The sequence below is a fragment of the Eleutherodactylus coqui genome, chromosome 5 (assembly GCF_035609145.1).
Source record: "Eleutherodactylus coqui strain aEleCoq1 chromosome 5, aEleCoq1.hap1, whole genome shotgun sequence".
Taxonomy (NCBI): domain Eukaryota; kingdom Metazoa; phylum Chordata; class Amphibia; order Anura; family Eleutherodactylidae; genus Eleutherodactylus; species Eleutherodactylus coqui.
In genome coordinates, this window is record NC_089841.1 from 101146501 (window position 1) to 101167645 (window position 21145).

Genomic DNA, 21145 nt, shown 5'->3' on the forward strand with positions numbered 1-21145 from the left:
TTACCCTTGATGTATGTTCCCTTTATTCTAGTATACCACATACTCAAGGCATCAATGCCATTGCATCTTTCTTGGAAAATGACACATTATTACCATCCAAACAGAAACAATATATACTTAGCAGTTTAGAGTTCATCCTTCATAATAGTTATTTTAAATTCAACAACCACTTTTATTTACAAGTAAGAGGCACCACCATGGGCACAAAATGCTCGCCCTGCTATGCAAATTTGTATATGGGTGCGTTCGAGACACGAATTAATGACCCTCGTACCATCTTCTTCAAACGCTTTATAGATGATATCATACTAATTTGGGACGGACCCATTGAGGAGGCCAAACAATACATTAACCAACTAAATACCAATACATGGGGTCTAGAGTTCACTGGCACTTTTAGTACTACAGATATTACATTCCTGGATCTGGATATATACATCAAGGAAAACTCTCTACACACTAAAACCCATTTCAAGCAGGTGGACGCAAACAGCTTCCTCGATTTCAAAAGCTGTCACGCCAAAAAATGGAAAACCAACATCCTGTACAGCCAATTCAAGAGAATATGAAGAAATTGTTCAACGTTAGAAATGTTCAACGAACAATCCAAAATTCTCCATGAAAGATTCCTAGAGAAAAAATATGCAAAAACCCTTATAGAGAATTCTATAAACAGGGCCAAAGAACGACTGATCTGCCCAAGAAATGACAATACGGTGGACAAAAAAACAACAAACTCTAGTCTAGACATCTGCTTTATAACCAAATACAACTCCAAGCAAAACGAATTGAAGAACATCCTCAAAAAACTTTGGAAAATCCTGAAAAATGATCCCTTCATCACGGACAAACTAACAATCAATCCGAATATCATCTTTCGAAGAAATAGAACACTAGGTAACATTTTGCCCCCATCACGTCCCTCAAAAAATAAAAATAAAAGTTAAAACAAAATCAATTCCACCTTCCTTCCCAACATCACAGGATCCTACAGATGCGGATCATCCGGCTGCAAGTGTTGTGACAACATTTGCCATAGAAGAAAAAATATTGACACAGGGACATCAGACAAACCCTTTACAATTAAACAACACTTGAATTGTGCCTTTGAACACCTGGTTTATTTAATTGAATGCTCGTGTCAGATGAAGTATATAGGCCGCACAATTATTTCCCTGCGAATGCGAATAAATCAGCATAGACACAATATAAACAAAAGTTTTTTGAAACATAGTCTTTCCAAACACTTCTATTTGCACCACAAGTCTGACCCCTCCTCCATGAAAGTTACTCCCATCGAACAGATCCCAAAAGGAGAGTTCGCCAAGTTGCGAGCAAAATAAATGTTCTATATTTATTATTTTAATACTCTACACCCCTATGGATTAAACGAGGTTCTCGAAAAAATTTAGTAACCAGAGTCCCTTTCGCTGACATGATACAATTTTTAAATATACGCATTTATATGCATTTTTTTATATATTGTCTTAAATATTGCATATTTTCAACTTTACCATCTATATCTAAACATATGATTTTAATAATATTGACTCAAATGCAATTTTATTTATATTTCATCTTAATGTAAAAAAATTTTTTTTTTTTTAACTTTTGACTTTTGCGTTTATTCTCATATGAATTCAGCTATAATGATTTATCATACATATTTATATATATACACATATATCTCTATTTATATCCACATTCACTTCATTCCCATTGTAATGTTTCTGTATCTCCATTGCCCCCCAGGTGCAGCTTCATTCTGTTATGGACCCAAAAATTACGATATTTATAACGATTATTATAAATATATCTTCATTATAGATGAGCGAGCACCAAAATGCTCGGGTGCTCGTTACTTGGGACGAAATTATCGCGATGCTCGAGGGTTCGTTTCGAGTAATGAACCCTATTGAAGTCAATGGGCGACCCGAGCATTTTTGTATATCGCCGATGCTCGCTAAGGTTTTCATTTGTGAAAATCTGGGCAATTCAAGAAAGTGATGGGAACGACACAGCAACGGATAGGGCAGGCGAGGGGCTACATGTTGGGCTGCATCTCAAGTTCCCAGGTCCCACTATTAAGCCACAATAGCGGCAAGAGTGGGCCCACCCCTCCCAACAACTTTTACTTCTGAAAAGCCCTCATTAGCAATGCATACCTTAGCTAAGCACCACACTACCTCCAACAAAGCACAATCACTGCCTGCATGACACTCCGCTGCCACTTCTCCTGGGTTACATGCTGCCCAACCCCCCCCCCCCCGCACGACCTAGTGTCCACAGCGCACACCAAAGTGTCCCTGCGCAGCCTTCAGCTGCCCTCATGCCACACCACCCTCATGTCTATTTATAAGTGCGTCTGCCATGAGGAGGAACCGCAGGCACACACTGCAGAGGGTTGGCATGGATAGGCAGCGACCCTCTTTAAAAGGGGCAGGGTGATAGCCCACAATGCTGTACAGAAGCAATGAGAAATATAATCCTGTGCCACCGCCATCAGGAGCTGCACACGTGGGCATAGCAATGGGGAACCTATGTGCCACACACTATTCATTCTGTCAAGGTGTCTGCATGCCCCAGTCAGACCGCGTTTTTTTATAAATAGTCACAGGCAGGTACAACTCCGCAATGGGAATTCCGTGTGCACCCACAGCATGGGTGGCTCCCTGGAACCCACCGGCTGTACATAAATGTATCCCATTGCAGTGCCCATCACAGCTGAGGTAACGTCCGATTAAATGCAGGTGGGCTTCGGCCCACACTGCATGCCCCAGTCAGACTGGGGTTCTTTAGAAGTGGACACATGCAGTTACAACTCCCTGTGGACCCACAGCATGGGTGGCTCCCTGGAACCCACCGGCGGTACATAAATATATCCCATTGCAGTGCCCAGCACAGCTGATGTACCGTCAGCTTTAATGCAGGTGGGCAAAAAATTAATTGGATTACACTGTAGGCGAGGGCCCCAAAAAATTGGTGTACCAACAGTACTAATGTACCTCAGAAAAATTGCCCATGCACAACCAAGAGGGCAGGTGAAACCCATTAATCGCTTTGGTTAATGTGGCTTAATTTGTAACTAGGCCTGGAGGCAGCCCAGTTAAAATAAAAATTGGTTCAGGTGAAAGTTTCAACGCTTTAATGAGCATTGAAACGTATAAAAATTGTTTACAAAAATTATATGACTGAGCCTTGTGGGCCTAAGAAAAATTGCCCGTTCGGCGTGATTACGTCAGGTTTCAGGAGGAGGAGCAGGAGGAGGAGGATGAATATTATACACAGATTGATGAAGCTAAAAGGTCCACGTTTTTGATGGTGATAGAGAACAATGCTTCCATCCGCGGGTGCAACCTACGTATTGTTTAGGTATCGCTGCTGTCCGCTGGTGGAGAAGAGAAGTCTGGGGAAATCCAGGCTTTGTTCATCTTGATGAGTGTAAGCCTGTCGGCACTGTCGGTTGACAGGTGGGCACACTTATCCGTGATCATTCCCCCAGCCGCACTAAACACCCTCTCTGACAAGACGCTAGCCGCAGGACAAGCAAGCACCTCCAGGGCATACAGCGCGAGTTCAGGCCACGTGTCCAGCTTCGACACCCAGCAGTTGTAGGGGGCAGAGGCGTCACGGAGGACTGTCGTGCGATCGGCTACGTACCCCCTCACCATCCTTTTACAGTGCTCCCGCCGACTCAGCCTTGACTGGGGAGCGGTGACACAGTCTTGCTGGGGAGCCAGAAAGCTGTCAAAGGCCTTAGAGAGTGTTCCCCTGCCTGTGCTGTACATGCTGCCTGATCTCTGCGCCTCCCCTGCTACCTGGCCCTCGGAACTGCGCCTTCGGCCACTAGCGCTGTCGGATGGGAATTTTACCATTAGCTTGTCCGCCAGGGTCCTGTGGTATAGCATCACTCTCGAACCCCTTTCCTCTTCGGGTATGAGAGTGGAAAGGTTCTCCTTATACCGTGGGTCGAGCAGTGTGTACACCCAGTAATCCGTAGTGGCCAGAATGCGTGTAACGCGAGGGTCACGAGAAAGGCATCCTAACATGAAGTCAGCCATGTGTGCCAGGGTACCTGTACGCAACACATGGCTGTCCGCACTAGGAAGATCACTTTCAGGATCCTCCTCCTCCTCCTCCTGAGGCCATACACGCTGAAAGGATGACAGGCAAGCAGCATGGGTACCCTCAGCATTGGGCCAAGCTGTCTCTTCCCCCTCCTCCTCATCCTCCTCATGCTCTTCCTCCTCCTCAACGCGCTGAGATATAGACAGGAGGGTGCTCTGACTATCCAGCGACATACTGTCTTCCCCCGGCTCTCAGCAGTCGGTCTGCTCTGTCAGACCCTGCAGCAGTTCCTAAGCTGAGTAGTTTCAGCACGGCCTGCTGACGCTTGCCCACCGCTGTGCTGCCACGCCGCGCGACACCGACTGCTGGCGACGTGCTGCTGCTGACACATCTTGATTGCGAGACAGAGGTTGCGTTGGAGGAGGAGGAGAAGGGTGGTTTAGTGGAGGAAGCATACACCGCCGCAGATACCACCACCGAGCTGGGGCCCGCAATTCTGGGGGTGGGTAGGACGTGAGCGGTCCCAGGCTCTGACTCTGTCCCACCCTCCACTAAATTCACCCAATGTGCCGTCAGGGAGATATAGTGGCCCTGCCCGCCTGTGCTTGTCCACGTGTCCGTTGTTAAGTGGACCTTGGCAGTAACCGCGTTGGTGAGGGCGCGTACAATGTTGCAGGAGACGTGGTCGTGCAGGGCTGGGACGGCACATCGGGAAAAGTAGTGGCGACTGGGAACTGAGTAGCGCGGGGCTGCCGCCGCCATCATACCTTTGAAAGCCTCCGTTTCCACAACCCTATACGGCAGCATCTTCAGGCTGATAAGTTTGGCTATGTGGACGTTTAACGCTTGAGCGTGCGGGTGCGTGGCGGCGTACTTGCGCTTGCGGTCCAACACTTGCACTAGCGACAGCTGGACGGTGCGCTGAAAGACATTGGTGGATGGGGCCGAGCACAGCGGAGGTGAGGGTGTGGCTGCAGGCCAGGAGACGGTAGTGCCTGTGTCCTGAGAGGGGGGGTGGATCTCAGTGGCAGGTTGGGGCACAGGGGGAGAGGCAGCAGTGCAAACCGGAGGCGGTGAACGGCCTTCGTCCCACCTTGTGGGATGCTTGGCCATCATATGTCTGCGCATGCTGGTGGTGGTGAGGCTGGTGGTGGTGGCTCCCCGGCTGATCTTGGCGCGACAAAGGTTGCACACCACTGTTCGTCGGTCGTCTGCACTCTCAGTGAAAAACTGCCAGACCTTTGAGCACCTCGGCCTCTGCAGGGTGGCATGGCGCGAGGGGGCGCTTTGGGAAACAGTTGGTGGATTATTCGGTCTGGCCCTGCCTCTACCCCTGGCCACCGCACTGCCTCTTCCAACCTGCCCTGCTGCTGCACTTGCCTCCCCCTCTGAAGACCTGTCCTCAGTAGGCGTAGCAAACCAGGTGGGGTCAGTCACCTCATTGTCCTGCTGCTCTTCCTCCGAATCCGCTGTGCGCTCCTCCCTCGGACTTACTCCAATTAGTACTACCTGAGTGATAGACAACTATGTCTCATCGTCATCGTCCTCCTCACCCACTGAAAGCTCTTGAGATAGTTGCCGAAAGTCCCCAGCCTCATCCCCCGGACCCCGGGAACTTTCCAAAGGTTGGGCATCGGTCACGACAAACTCCTCCGGTGGGAGAGGAACCATTGCTGGCCATTCTGGGCAGGGGCCCGGGAACAGTTCCTGGGAGTCTGCCTGCTCCTCAGAATGTGTCATTGTAATGGAGTGAGGAGGCTGGGAGGAAGGAGGAGCAGCAGCCAGAGAATTCAGAGTTGCAGCAGTGGACGGCGCAGAACTCTGGGTGGTCGATAGATTGCTGGATGCACTTTCTGCCATCCACAACAGGACCTGCTCACACTGCTCATTTTCTAATAAAGGTCTACCGCGTGGACCCATTAATTGTGAGATGAATGTGGGGACGCCAGAAACGTGCCTCTCTCCTAATCCCGCAGCAGTCGGCTGCGATACACCTGGATCAGGAGCTCGGCCTGTGCCCACACCCTGACTTGGGCCTCCGCGTCCTCGGCCGCGTCCACGTCCTCTAGGCCTACCCCTACCCCTCAGCATGGTGTATTACCAGTAGTGCAGAAACAGAACGCTGTAATTAAATGTGCCGCTTATTGGCCTGTGGTTGGAGGCTGACTTCGCTTACGGAACGCACAGCAGAGGCAGGAAAGAATTTTGCGCAAGCCTGCTGTAACACTTAGCTGGCTGCGTATGAATTAGGACAACTACCCCCAGCAGAGACCCAGTACACAGAGGACGGTCACAGGCAGCCCAAATAGATTTTTTTTCCCAAATGTTTTTGGAAAGGCCCACTGCCTATATACACTAAATATGTCTTCTGTCCCTGCCTCACCACTACTGTCCCTGTACAATGTAAAATTACTGCAGACTGTTTCACTGTGGACAGGAATACAGCGGTGATGTAAGAGGCAACACAGAGGCAGGAAAGAATTTTGCGCAAGCCTGCTGTAACACTTAGCTGGCTGCGTATGAATTAGGACAACTACCCCCAGCAGAGACCCAGTACACAGAGGACGGTCAAAGGCAGCCCAAATAGATTTTTTTTCCCAAATGTTTTTGGAAAGGCCCACTGCCTATATACACTAAATATGTCTTCTGTCCCTGCCTCACCACTACTGGCCCTGGACAATGTAAAATTACTGCAGGACGCAATGCTCTGCACCTGCCGATATACAAAAAAAAAAAAAAAAGTGCAACACTGCAAAAAGCAGCCCCCACACTACTGCACACGGTTAGATGTGGCCCTAAGAAGGACCGTTTGGGTTCTTGAAGCCTAAAATAACTCCTAATGCTCTCCCTATAGCAGCTCCGGCACCAGCAGCACTTTCCCTGAACTATGTCAGAATGCATCTGTGGCGAGCCGCGGGAGGGGCCGATTTATATACTCGGGTGACACCTGATCTCGCCAGCCACTCACTGCAGGGGGGTGGTATAGGGCTTGAACGTCGCAGGGGGAAGTTGTAATGCCTTCCCTGTCTTTCTATTGGCCAGAAAAGCGTGCTAACGTCTCAGAGATGAAAGTGAAAGTAACTCGAACATCGCGTGGTTCTCGTCTCGAGTAACGAGCATCTCGAACACGCTAATACTCGAACGAGTATCAAGCTCGGACGAGTACGTTCGCTCATCTCTAATCTTCATCTATATTTTGATTCTTTGAGATACTTGTTTTCACATGAATTTCATAATATTCATTTTTATGAACTGCACTGTAAATAATAATCCTAGTATCTTTCATTGTCCATCTCAACATTTTTGTCTTCTATTGAATTCAGTGGTCACCATAATTTTATTCAAGAACTCATCACCATTATTTATACCATCCAGTCACCTTTCAGTGACTCCATCAAATATCTTCTACAGATAAGCCTTACACGTTACTAGCACATAACGAGGCTTATGACACCAGTCATGTGACACCTGTCACAAACTTTCAATCACTGAATGTCAATACGTTTCCACTTTTTTACGTCCATAACGTCACTATCCAGTACACATCTATTCTGTTGAAGTACGCTATCCCAGATCAGATATACGTCCCTACGTCATGACGCTGCAATCCCGGCCTCTATGCCTTCAATCTATTACTCACGTGACCCGTTACACAACGTCATGACACTACGTCATCACGTTGCGACGCCTCTCAGTCATGACGCTATAACCTCAGCGTCCTTTCACCCTCCCTAACGCTCATGTGACCACGTCATGACGCTCCACATCATCACGCTTCACTCATTTCCCATGTGACCAGTCATGTGACTCCGTCATTATGTCCCCGCATCTCTATGTAAATACATAGGACCTTCTTAACTTTTATAGTTATAGAATACCTGCACAACATTGGCTTACTTAGACTTGATTATATTAAAATATTTAATGCAGTACATGGATCCTGACCATTCCGCTCTCCCGGACCCTCCCCCCTCCCCTTTCCCCCCCCCTCCCTTGACTGAACATGTGACACTGAACACGTGACCTAAAAGGGGCCGTCCCCCACGCACAGGTCCTTCTGACAAGCCGATCATACATCCTAAGGTATTTCCTTTTATATATAAATATGACCTATTGCTGTAATTCTTTATATGCTTGATAAAGGCTATTTGTATTAGCCGAAACGCGTTGCATGTCTTTAAAATAAACACCTTTATTCTGGAACTTCACGAGTACGAACTCCATCCATAATCCTACACGCTAACCTGGATTTTAGGGGTGTCACGGGCATTGACACCCCTGCGGAGTAAGTTACATTCCATCTTTCTTCCTTCCATATACCAATTAACTGGAGCGCCAGGTTTTTTTTTCTTTTTCTCTTGTAAATATCCGTGTATCCTGCTTTCTCTGGTATATACTATACCTAGAGCCACCCCGTGATGCTCTCCCTCCCTGGGATGTCTGCTTGACCAGTTCTTTGGACCCTGCACCTTACATCATCTGATCTTCTGGACAATTTGGGCGATACTGTTACCCCACCATTTGGGTACAGCTACATCTGGGGTAAGTCACTTACTCCACTTCAAAAATAAGCACCTTTCTTTCTCCACCTCACATTGGAGCGCCACTAATCTCATCCTTTGCTTTATAAAAGTTAAAAAGCTATTGAAGCTTAATGCTCCTTTCAGTTTGGGCCCCAGTGTGCAAACAGATATACGATTATGGCCACAATAGGTATGTTTCTGAAGACAGGACAAACAGGGGGATCCCTTTTGGGGTGCAAGTCTTCATTCATATGTGTGCTGTACAAAATAAACGGTTTTTAAAATGATGTAATTTCCCAAAAAATTAAAATTGTAATTTTTTCCTTCTGCTTTGCTTAGATTCATTCAAAAACAGGGGGTCAAAATACACAGTACACCCCTAGATGAATTTGTTAAGTGGTCTATTTTTCAAAATGGGGTCATTTGTTGGGGTTCTCCATCGTTTTGGCCGCTCAACGACTAGTGGGCAATGGGGCCTAAAGAACCTTCAGCAAAATGTCTGTTCTGAAAGCCACTGGCTGCTCCTTTCATTTTGGCCCCCGTTGTGCAAACAGACACAAGATTAGGACTAGAGATGAGCGAGCACCAAAATGCTCGGGTGCTCGTTACTCGGGACGAAATTTTCGCAATGCTCGAGGGTTCGTTTCGAGTAACGAACCCCATTGAAGTCAATGGGCGACCTGAGCATTTTTGTATATCGCCGATGCTCGCTAAGGTTTTCGTTTGTGAAAATCTGGGCAATTCTACAAAGTGATGGGAACGACACAGCAACGGATAGGGCAGGCGAGGGGCTACATGTTGGGCTGCATCTCAAGTTCCCAGGTCCCACTATTAAGCCACAATAGCGGCAAGAGTGCCCCCCCCCCCCGCACTGTCAGCGTAAAGATCGTTCTCCTCTGCCATAGCTGTAACAGCTGTGGCAGAGAAGAACGATGTTTGCCCATTGAATTCAATGGAGCCAGCAATACAGCAGGTTCCACTGAAAGCAATGGGCTGCCGGCGATCGCAGGATGAATTGTCGGGAAGGGGTTAAATATATAACCCCTTCCCTGCAATTCATCCAGAAATGTGTTACAATAAAAATATATACCGGCGTATAAGGCGACGGGGCGTATAAGACGACCCCCCAACTGTCACCTTATACGCTGGCAATACAGTGGAGCAAAGAATAAAAATCATTACTTACTTCTTCTGACGTTCTGCGGCGCTCCTGCAGGCTGTTGCTCCCTCCTGGTCCACGGCAGAGTATTGCTTTCTGGACGCAGGGCTTGAAATCCCCGCCTCCAGAAACACAGCCAATCACAGCCATTCAATGACATCATTGTCATTGGCTGTGATTGGCTGAAGGCATGTGTGTTTCTGGAGGCGGGGATTTAAAGCCCTCCGTAGAGAAATCAATGCTCTGCCGGGAACCAGGAGGGAGCAACAGCCTGCAGGAGCACCGCAGAACACCAGGAGGGAGTGACAGCCTGCAGGAGCGTCGCAGAACGTCAGAAGAAGTAAGTAATGATTTTTATTCTTTGCTCCACTGTATTGCCAGCGTATAAGGTGACAGTTGGGGGGTCGTCTTATACGCCCCGTCTCCTTATACGCCGGTATATATTTTTATTGTAACACATTTCTGGATGAATTGCAGGGAAGGGGTTATATATTTAACCCCTTCCCGACAATTCATCCTGCAATCGCCGGCAGCCCATTGCTTTCAGTGGAACCTGCTGTATTGCTGGCTCCATTGAATTCAATGGGCAAACATCGTTCTTCTCTGCCACAGCTGTTACAGCTGTGGCAGAGAAGAAGGATTTGTTTTCTATATGTTCTCAATGGGGTCGGCGCTGCTGCCGCCGGCCCCATTGAGCGCATATAGAGAAGATTTATGGCCTTAAGAAGGACCGTTGGGGTTCTTGAAACCTAAAATACTCCTAACACTCTCCCTATAGCAGCTCCAACACGATAGCACTTTCCCTGAACTAATGTCAGAATGCATCTGTGGCGAGCCGCGGGAGGGGCCGATTTATATACTCGGGTGACACCTAATCTCGCCAGCCACTCACTGCAGGGGGGTGGTATAGGGCTTGAATGTTGCAGGGGGAAGTTGTAATGCCTTCCCTGTCTTTCTATTGGCCAGAAAAGCGCGCAAATTTCTCAGGGAAGAAAGTGAAAGTAACTCGAACATCACGTGGTACTCGTTACGAGTAACGAGCATCTTGAACACCCTAATACTCGAACGAGTATCAAGCTCGGACGAGTATGCTCACTCATCTCTAATTAGGACCACAATGGCTTATCCATTTTGGGGTGCAAATCCTCATTTTCATGAGCACTGTAGGAAAAAAATCTTGTCTTTAAAATGACATATTACCAAAAATATGAAATCTTATTTTTTTATCCTCTAAATTACATTCATTCCTGAAAAGAAACTGTGAGGTCAAAACACTGATGACCCCCCTCAGTGAATACATTAAATGGGGTCATTTGTGGGAGTATCAATCATTCTGATACCTATGAGCTGGACAAATAGGGCTTTTTAACACTTTATCAGGGTCAGGAGATGTGTTCAGTTTATTAAAAAGTGGGTTGCTGTTATCTTTGACATCTGACACCCAGCTACAACTGCTGGGAATAGTAATAACTCCAATCACAGCAGTTAACCCTTCAGAAGGAATTTAAAGCACCCCTGAGATTTGATGTTCCATAAAGATGCACCAAATAAAGTAGCCACTGTGTATGTGTACATATTCGGAACTCTAGTTGTAGCTCTAAGGCTTCATTGGTAGGTGTGTTCCTGGTTTATGTTCAATGCACATTTTGGGAAAATTCCTGATATAGGTGCCAAATTTAAACCTTGGACCCAATATAGTTGCATATGTTAAGAAATGGTGGTATATATTTCTCTATAGGATGTTTCTAATGAAAAGCATAAGTCAAATCTGATTTTTAATACAAGTGAGAAAAGTGCATGAGCCTAAAAGAACACCCATTTGGCAATGAATTGGATTGGTGGGATGTATTTTTTGTGTTGGTGAATACCCAGTACGTATGCTGAACATATAACAAAAATACTACATTGCCAAACTCACTCCCTAATAATCCAAAATGCACAAATTAGTTACCAACATAAATCTATGAATTTACTGTAGCAGAGACATTTTCCCCTCTACAATATTTGAATCATGTTAGCGCTTATAACACTTTTAAAGCCTCCAAAAATAGCTTAAAAATGCATAAAAGAAAGATACAAAATTGCTAGGGAAAAAAAAGTTCTATCCGTTTAACCAGCAAATACCAAAAGCCATTCAGGATGTTAAATGCATTTTGCCTGACAGACAGGGCTCTCGAATAGCCCACTTAGACACATTTCTATGGTGCTCCTAGCAATACATAAATATAATTATGTGCTGAAGTGCTTTTATCTCCAATGGCTGAATCCATTGAAGACTTTGTAGAGGAGAGTTGCAGTAGGTTATATAACAAAAGTTCTAAACACCATCCAAAGTAGCCCATCTCCTGTTCTACGTGGTCATTCAACTCCTATAAAACTTTAAGGTCATAATGCAATTAGCAGTTACTAGGCATATATCACCCTCACGCTATTTTATATTGTACACATTTGAAGAGAAACTGCACAGATTACTGTCTTAGTGCTCATCGGTAAGCAAGAAATATATTTGCCTGCTAAAATAATAATGGCGATAATTTCATGTAATGAGCAATGTAATGTTCACCGTTTGACATTATACGTTAGCGCTGCAAGGAAAAATTAATGTTTAGATGATTCAGGTTTAAATAATCCTGTTTAACACTCATAAGGTAGGTGTAATGATCAGTTGGACATAAGGTTTGAAGGAACGGAAATTAAGCCATTTATTTTCTTAGTTTGCATACTGCAACCGACTCATACAGCTTTATGTATACTACCCTATTTAGAAAAAGATGGCTGGACCATTGTGCAATACAAGCACTTGTATCTCTTGTGTTACCTCTATTTCCCCTATAGATTGTAAGTTCTTGTGAGCAGGACCCTCACTCCTATTGTTCAAATGGTTTGTTAGTCTAAGGGCTTATTCAGATGGGCGTATATTGGTAGGGTTTTCACGCCCGGGCGATATACGCTGCCCCTCTCTGCAAGGGGAGGAGGCGGGATGGGACGGGACTAGTGAACTAAGCTCCTGTCCCTCTTCTGCCCTTTCCACTGTTTGCAATGGGAGAAGAGGGACGGGGCATGGCTAAATTCCACCCTGCCCCGCCACTCCCATTGCAAAGAAAGTCGATGGGCGGTGAGAGGGCGGTGAAGGGGCGGGAGTTCAGCGCACTAGCTCCCGTCCCATCCCACCTCTTCCCCTTGCAGAAAGGGGCAGCGTATATCGCCCGGGCGTGAAAACCCAACTGACATACGCCCATCTGAATAAGCCCTAATACTGTATGTAATGTCTGATTATGTGTATACATGTTCCCTCTGATTTGTAAAGTGCTGCAGAACAAGGGGAAGTAACACGGCTTATCTCTATCACAGTTATTTATTTTTGTTTCATTTGTTTTATTTTTTATATTTGCTTTATTTTTATTTAACCCTTTCCAATCCAATTTGTATCCAGATTTTCCTAGTGGGCTTACTCCTTTTCTGCCATTATACAACGGCGCTATATGCTGGCTAAAGCCAGTACTGCATGTAGTGACACGTTGGATAGGCTCTGACAGCAGAGAGGCTGGCAATATACAGTAAGAGAACCCCGACGGATGTCTTCCAACATCGGAGCTGTACAGCCTTAAATCATAATGTCTTCAGAGGTCAGACAGTGGATTGGAAAGGGTTAATTGTTTTATTTTTGTTTCATTTGTTTTATTTTTGTTGCCCAGGTTTTTATCCAGTGCCCTCCCATTTGTAGCCTCCACCACTAAACCCGGCCTTGAGCTGCTTACTGAAGAGACAACCAATGTGACCACTGTATTAACAGAGTGTTCATACAGCGTTTTTTAACACTGTGTGACTCTGCTCGGGAGTTCCTGTAGAAAACAATGCTGCGATGGAATCCCCAAACGGAAACTAATGGAGCCATTCAATTCTATTGTGCAATGGTCGCCTCTTTGCTGTCCATATCATAAGGTTTCTGTTTCTTTCCATTATATTTGGAGTATAGAATAACACGGTTTGATGTGATACTCTGTCCTCTCAATAAAAAGGGAAACAAGTATAAGTCTTGTAAAACGGGGACCAAAGAGGCGTCCGTTTCACAATACAAGTGAATGGCTCTGCTTGCATTGAGAGATTCCGTCACAGCGCTGTTTTCTGCAGCCGTCACTGAACTCCCGAGCGGAGTCACACTGCGTGTTAAGGAACTGTGTGAATGCTCCCTACCTTCCAACCCCACAGTGTCCGCTGTGCGGAGCAAAAGTCCCACTTTCTATGTGTCTATGAGGAGCTCTGTGAGTCTGGTATCTGACTTATCTGACTATTAGATGGTATTATTTAGTTAGACTATACAACTGCTGCAGAATTAGTTGGCATTATATAAGTAAAGATTAATATTATTTTAAGGGGTTGATTAGAATAATGCTGTAATGATAGTGTATTATAAAAACTATGGGGGAACACGTAAAATAGTATGCTGAAAGTTCCCCTTTAATTTCTTGCGGACTCGGGGTGTTCATGTGCTTTACTGCAGCAACAACAAATACTTGTAATGCGCTTTTCTCACAAGGGACTCAAAGCTCAGTCTGAGAGTAATCTGATCTGTTCAATACAATATTTTATGTAGAGGGCGAGTTTGTCCTTAAAAGCTAAATACGTGGACTCACTGGTTACATATTGTATTTGTCCCTATATGATTTAGATTTCTCACTGCTCTGCTTCTTGTTTCCTCTTCATTTCATTCTGATTTGCATCTTGCTGGACTGTAAACTTTTATATGCAATAAACGAAAAAGACTAAATGTTAGTAGCAGATAAATCACTATATAATTGATAACTCTAAAATAGGAAGTGTATTCTTTCTAATATAACTGTCAGCTCCTCTTAAGAGCTCCTTCCGACGATTCTATGCGGCGCAGCTCAGCCTTTTTGTGCATCAACGATGTTTGAAGGGCCCCGTAATCAGCCTGTTATGCGCGGGTGTTAACACATATTACTGTAGTATTTGTACGGATGCATCACACTCCGTTTCTGTGGAATTGATTGGCTATTAAAGCCTAATGAGGTCCAGCTGTCTTCTTTTCCTACATTTTGTGCAGTGTTTCACCCTTCTCCATGCATATTTGTGTACTTCTCATAGACTTCTATTGGGCCATTGCTGCACAAAACGCAGAAAAGAAGCAGGTCCTATTTTTTTTTTGCACATGCAAAATGCACTTATGAGAAAGAACACATTTTAATCAATAGGTTCCATTCTCCGTGCTGCTGCTTTGCGTTTTTCTGCCTATCCGCAGTCTTTTTCTGTGCATAAAATAAACTGCCGAAAGGCCCATTGATTTTCTGTACAAATACACAGTGAATAGTCAGGTTTCCTGTATATTTCCTATATATTTATGCATATTTTTTCAATGCGTAATATGCACCAAAATAGGACATGCTGCGCTTTTTTTTACATGCAATCGAAAGTCACGTGAAAAATACGCACCTATGAATGTACCCATTGAAATCAATGGGCCCTATTCACTGCGTCGTACTCTGCGGATTTACGCTCATGTGAAAAAGCTCTTAAATCGACTCTCTGGGCCTGAAGAACCAAAGATGGCCAAACCGCTTCTCTGGCTACCCTATGCACACTGTGCATTAATATGCATTGGTAGTCTAGGACACTACATGCTGCTCTGACTGGTCAGTATGGCTCACATGGGCAGCACTGATTAATCAAAGCAGGTGTAGTGTGTTAGACTACTAATGAATACTAATGCACAATGTGTGTAAGATAGTCAGAGAAGTGGTGCGGCCATCATTATTTCTCCAAGCCCGGAGGGTCACCTTAAATAAGTCGATGCATGTACTTTCTATGTGCTCTACTTCCAAGTGAGTGCATTACAATACTTGACACTGAATATAACAATTACCTTATGTTAGCATTCTTCATAACGTATAGAAAGGTCAAGGAATTTCCCCGTTGAGTATTCATGAATCAATTTTCTAAATTACAGAGTAGCTGCCACATTGTACTTACAATAGAAAAAGTAATAGAAAATGAAGATTGTTAAAAGTGAAGGACTATTTTCAGTTCCCTCCTTACTACTGCAGTTACATATTGATAAGCTATCCCCAATTTTTACTTGGTGCAAAAGCAGCTTCTTTCTGTGATTTCTACTGGACCAGGCAGCCATGGTTTTCTTTCTCACTGGATTACCAATCAGGTTAGTCAAAGAATCTGCCCATCAGAAAGACCAATGCATGATCATGTAATACTTGGTTGCCTGATTATTTGAATGTGTACCATGTAACAATACTTTTCTGCTAGAGTAGCCAAATGTAGCTTCAACAAAAGAGAAAAGCCGGCTCCTTAGAAAGACTTTATTACTAGAGATGAGCGAACGCGTTCGTCCGAGCTTGATATTCGTGCGAATATTAGGGTGTTCGGGATGTTCGTTATTCGTAACGAACACCATGCGGTGTTCTGGTAAATTAAACTTTCTTCCCTGAGACGTTAGCGCTTTTTTTTGGCCAATATAAAGACAGGGAAGGCATTACAACTTCCCCCTGCAACGTTTAAGCCCTATACCACCCCCCTGCTGTGAGTGGCTGGGGAGATAAGGTGTCACCCGAGTATTGAAATCTGCCCCTCCCGCTGCTCGCTATGGATGCATTCTATATGCGCTCAATGGGGCCAGCGGCAGCAGCGCTGACCCCATTGAGAACATATAGAAGACAAATCCTTCTTCTCTGGCACAGCTGTAACAGCTGTAGCAGAGAAGAACGATGTTTGCCCATTGAATTCAATGGAGCGGCAATACAGCATGTTCCACTGAATGCAATGGGCTGCCGGCGATCGCAGGATGAATGGTCGGAAAGGGGTTAAATATATAACCCCTTTCCTGCAATTCATCCAGAAATGTGTTACACTAAAAATATATACCGGCGTATAAGGCGACAGGGCGTATAAGACGACCCCCCAACTGTCACCTTATACGCCGGTAATACAGTGGAGCAAAGAATAAAAATCATTACTTACGTTTTTAGATGATCTGCGGCGCTCCTGCAGGCTGTCACTCCCTCCTGGTCCACGGCAGAGTATTGCTTTCTCCACGAAAGACTTTAAATCCCTGCCTCCAGAAGCACACGTGCCTTCAGCCAATCACAGCCAATGACAATGATGTGCCAGAGGAGGACGATCTTTATGCTGACAGTGGGGGGGGGGGGGCACTCTTGCCGCTATTGTGGCTTAATAGTGGGACCTGTGAACTTGAGATGCAGCCCACCATGTAGCCCCTCGCCTGCCCTATCCGTCACTGTGTCATTCCCATCACTTTCCTGAATTGCCCAGATTTTCACACATGAAAACCTTAGCGAGCATCGGCGAAATACAAAAATGTTCTGGTCGCCCATTGACTTCAATGGGGTTCGTTGTTCGAAACGAACCCTCGAGCATCACGGGAAGTTCGTTCCGAATAACGAACACCCGAACATTTTGGTGTTCGCTCATCTCTATTTATTACAAAAAATCCATGAAATTCTAAATGATAGCTACCGTGTGATACCATGTCAACCACGGTCAGCCTGAGCACCTGAAAACCTTCAAGCCAAACTGGGGTAAATACTACCTACTAACCAGATGGAGATAACATTGTATTATGTGTTTTCAAATGTAGCTTTCTCTAATTATGTCAGCTGATCTTCCTGAAGAGACTCAACCTTAAAGGCCCATTTAGACCCAATGATTCTTGCTCAAAAATAGCTCAAAGCAGTCTTTTGAGCAAGAATCGTTGGGTCTAAATGCACGGACATCGTGCACTTTTTGTGCACGAGTCATTCATCGTTCAATTCTAGTTTTCTTGAATTGAGCAATGAACTCTTATCAGCGTGCAGGCTGTTATCACAGTCAGCAGCGCTGATAAGATTCTTAAAGCCTGTGTCCCGCTGGTAGTTCACAGCTGGACGCTGACTGTAATTGCAGAGAACAATACAGCTGTTTGCTTATGCAGATAATTTGTCCCTTCTGTAAAAACGTTTAGATGCCACAGTCAGCAATCATCCTCTAGTGATCCCATGATGACCACGCATGACGTTTCAGTTGCCCAATATTACATTTTTAGCAATATGACATATAATTAAATTTAAATAAATAAATATATATATATATATATATATATATATATATATATATATAAATTATATAATACCTTAATTTATCCAAAAGAGCTCGGACAGAAACAGTTTCACTAAGTATACAGTAGTGTGTTAACTAAGCAAATCCCTCAGATCAGAGTGAATCTCCACTATGAAAATCAGAAAAAGCCTTTCCCAACAAGAAATTCTTATACAGCTGAAGAAAAAAGGCTAAAAATAGCTAGAATGAAAATGTAATATATTCTTCTTCTCTTCTATAAAACAATAGCTCATATCAAGATTCTGAATGCATGACACACCACAGTAACATTTAATCTACCTCCTACTCGCTATAGTTTATTAACATTGCAGATTGACATATTTTCTCATCTGCTGTTCTCCCACCTCTGACACCTACCTTACCTACTTAGCTAATATATGTTAATCCTCCCTAAATTCCACTTAACATTCCCAGTGAAAATACTTTCTACCCTCTCTGATACATTTAAAAACCATTTTATATCATGCTAGACTACATCTTCAGAAAGCAGACATACAAGTTACCAACAAGCCTAAGTTCAAATTACAAAATAAGTATATTTAATTTATTTTTTCCTATGAACCATCCCTGCATGAGGAAAACCTGTCCAATTACAGGTTAGTCCACCCCTTTGGACGATCATGACTTTCAGACATCGGATAACAGATTCCACAATGTGGAGAGCATCCACCCAACTCGAACTATATCCACTGCATTGGCTGTGTCAGTTGGTGTACATTTTGTTGATAGGTTGAAGCAGATGCCAGAGCCATTTCCAGTATATCACAAACATATTCAATAGGGTTAAAGTCTGGTGAGTTTGAGGGTCAAGGAAGTGATGAATTAATTGTCATGCTCCCCCAACAACTCCCTAGTAATTCAAGCTCGATGACACAGAGTGTTCTCTTGTTGAAAGATGGCACTGTGGTTGGGGAAGACTTCATGAAGATTGTAGTTGCAGATGATCAGCTAACAGGTCCCTGTAGCATTTACTATTCAATGATTGTGGTGTGATAAGCAATGGTCCTAGGCTATGCAGGAAAACACTCTTGAGACTATAACAAAATCACAACTGGCCTCTTGAATCCCAATGGTGCATCCATAGGATACGGCTTCATGCTGTTATACCGTATACAGAACTGACCATCCATATGGTTCAGCAAAAAATGGTCACTCCAGATTAACTTCTGCCATATGTGGAAATTTGTCTACGTTCTCTACTACTGTACTGCTGGATTAGTTGAGCCACTGTGACATGTTGTAGCGAGCAGAGATACAAGATGTGCCACCTGATGCTTGCCTCTAGGATCAACAACACATGACCTGCCTCTGTGCGATCTTCTGTTAGACATCTGTCCATGGTTCAACCACTCTAGGTATACTCTTGATACTATAGTTTGGGAAAATCAACAAGTACAACTTTTTTATAAATACTAGCACTAGTGTTGTTCATACCGATTGGCCAGTTTTTGCTAAATTGGATCAGATCATCCAAACCCAATTTTTAGTAAAAATTGCCAAAATATTGGTTTTCTGCTTTAATCAAAAAGGACAGGTGTGTTGGATTGGAACTTTTGCCTTGCAATACTGGAATTCTAGGTTTGAATCTGACCTTGATGGAAATTTAAATCTGGGACCCCGTTGTATGCAAGGCAGCAGTGCCACCCACTGGGCCGCCTTCACCACCTTCACTACTGTTAAGGAAGTCAAATTAGAGAACCTAATTTTTACTCCTTTTGATTTTAATGGAAGTCAGTCAGCATCAGGAGTACCGACACACAATTATTTTTTTAAATTGGGTCAACCACTCCCAACCCAATTATTTTAATAATTGCTCAAAACTAACTCGAACCACACTTCCCGGCCCCAACAATCTGCTTGTAGTCAAAGTTAATCTAGGCAAGTGATCAAATTTACTTATAACTGCCAAGGCTGTTGTCTTCTCCTAAAATACAAGTTACCGACGAGCCTTAGTTCTAATTAAAACAAAAGAAATAAATAAATATATATATATATATATATATATATATATATATAAAATCTTAATTGCAATGTACTGCAATGTTGTAGATTGAGTTACACAATGATGTTCCAGTCATATTAATAATTGCTACATCTGTAGATATAAAATACATTTAATGATATCTTGCATGAAAATTCTAATAAAAAGAGTAAAATGTGCATTCTTCCATCTGGGATCACTTCATCGCATCAAGAAGAATTGAAAACCTAGCAGGAAATTAATCAACTGTAATAACTATAAGGCCTACAGGGCTAAAAAAAAAATGTAATTGTAGACTAGATACACGTGGTGGCCTACATTTTTTTTATTTTACAATGATTTCTAAGAGGTTAGCTAAGTTAATTATTAATTAAAATATACTTGCTCTAGGTTATTGAAATCTTCTTGGATATGATTTGAATGACTTTTGTATTCTTCATATACATTACTTTGCCTCATCACTTTGACTACCAGGCATTTTAAGAATAATAAGAAATGTTCATAGAGGCTATTAAGATTTCAATTTAGCACAAAGATTGGGGTTTTTAAGTTATACAGTAACTGCTGATGCTCTTGACTATACTGCAATATTGTGGTTTTAGATTAATGTGCAAAATTCCAGCAATTCACTACACATTACATTATAGCCAGTCTTATGCCACCAATGCCAGCTGTATATTGAAGTCATGGACTCCACAAAATCTCTGAAGATTACCACAGGCTACTAATGCCTGTGGTATCTGGCACCAAGGCATTAGTAGCCAATCTTTAAGCCTTGCAAGTTGCGTCCTGGGGCCTCCATGGATGGGATTTGAATTGTCAGCACATCCCACAGATGCTCAATCAGGGCTCATTCACATCAGCATCAGAGGTTCTGTTCAGAACCTTCATCGCTGATTGCTATTAAAGAAAACACAAGCGGAAAAATTACAGCATGCTGTGATATTTCATGACGGAAAACTAAACGTAAACCAAACAGAGTTGATTCTAATCAATGGGGTTCATTTGGTGGCGTTTGGTTCCGTCATATGAGAATTCCATTTGGCCAATGTCTTCTGTTTTCTTCCTCCCAAAATAGAGGAAATACCACTGCAACGAAGGGCTGTACCTTGTCTGCAACAAGGTGGTACATGTAAAAGTAAAATCTACAGGAATACCAGGATCCAAGATCTCCCCACAAAACATTGTAAAGAGCAGCAAATGATGCTTGTCATCTTGCTTTATACACATAGTTAATTCTGGCGTGATCTCTTTCCCAGGTAAGCCACA

The 21145-nt window shown here is 43.9% G+C and overlaps 1 protein-coding gene across 1 annotated transcript in view; it reads right to left on the bottom strand.

Moving 5' to 3' along the window:
* Positions 1–21145, bottom strand: part of EDIL3 (EGF like repeats and discoidin domains 3) — a 649344-nt gene that overhangs the window by 158371 nt on the left and 469828 nt on the right. The window lies entirely within an intron of this gene.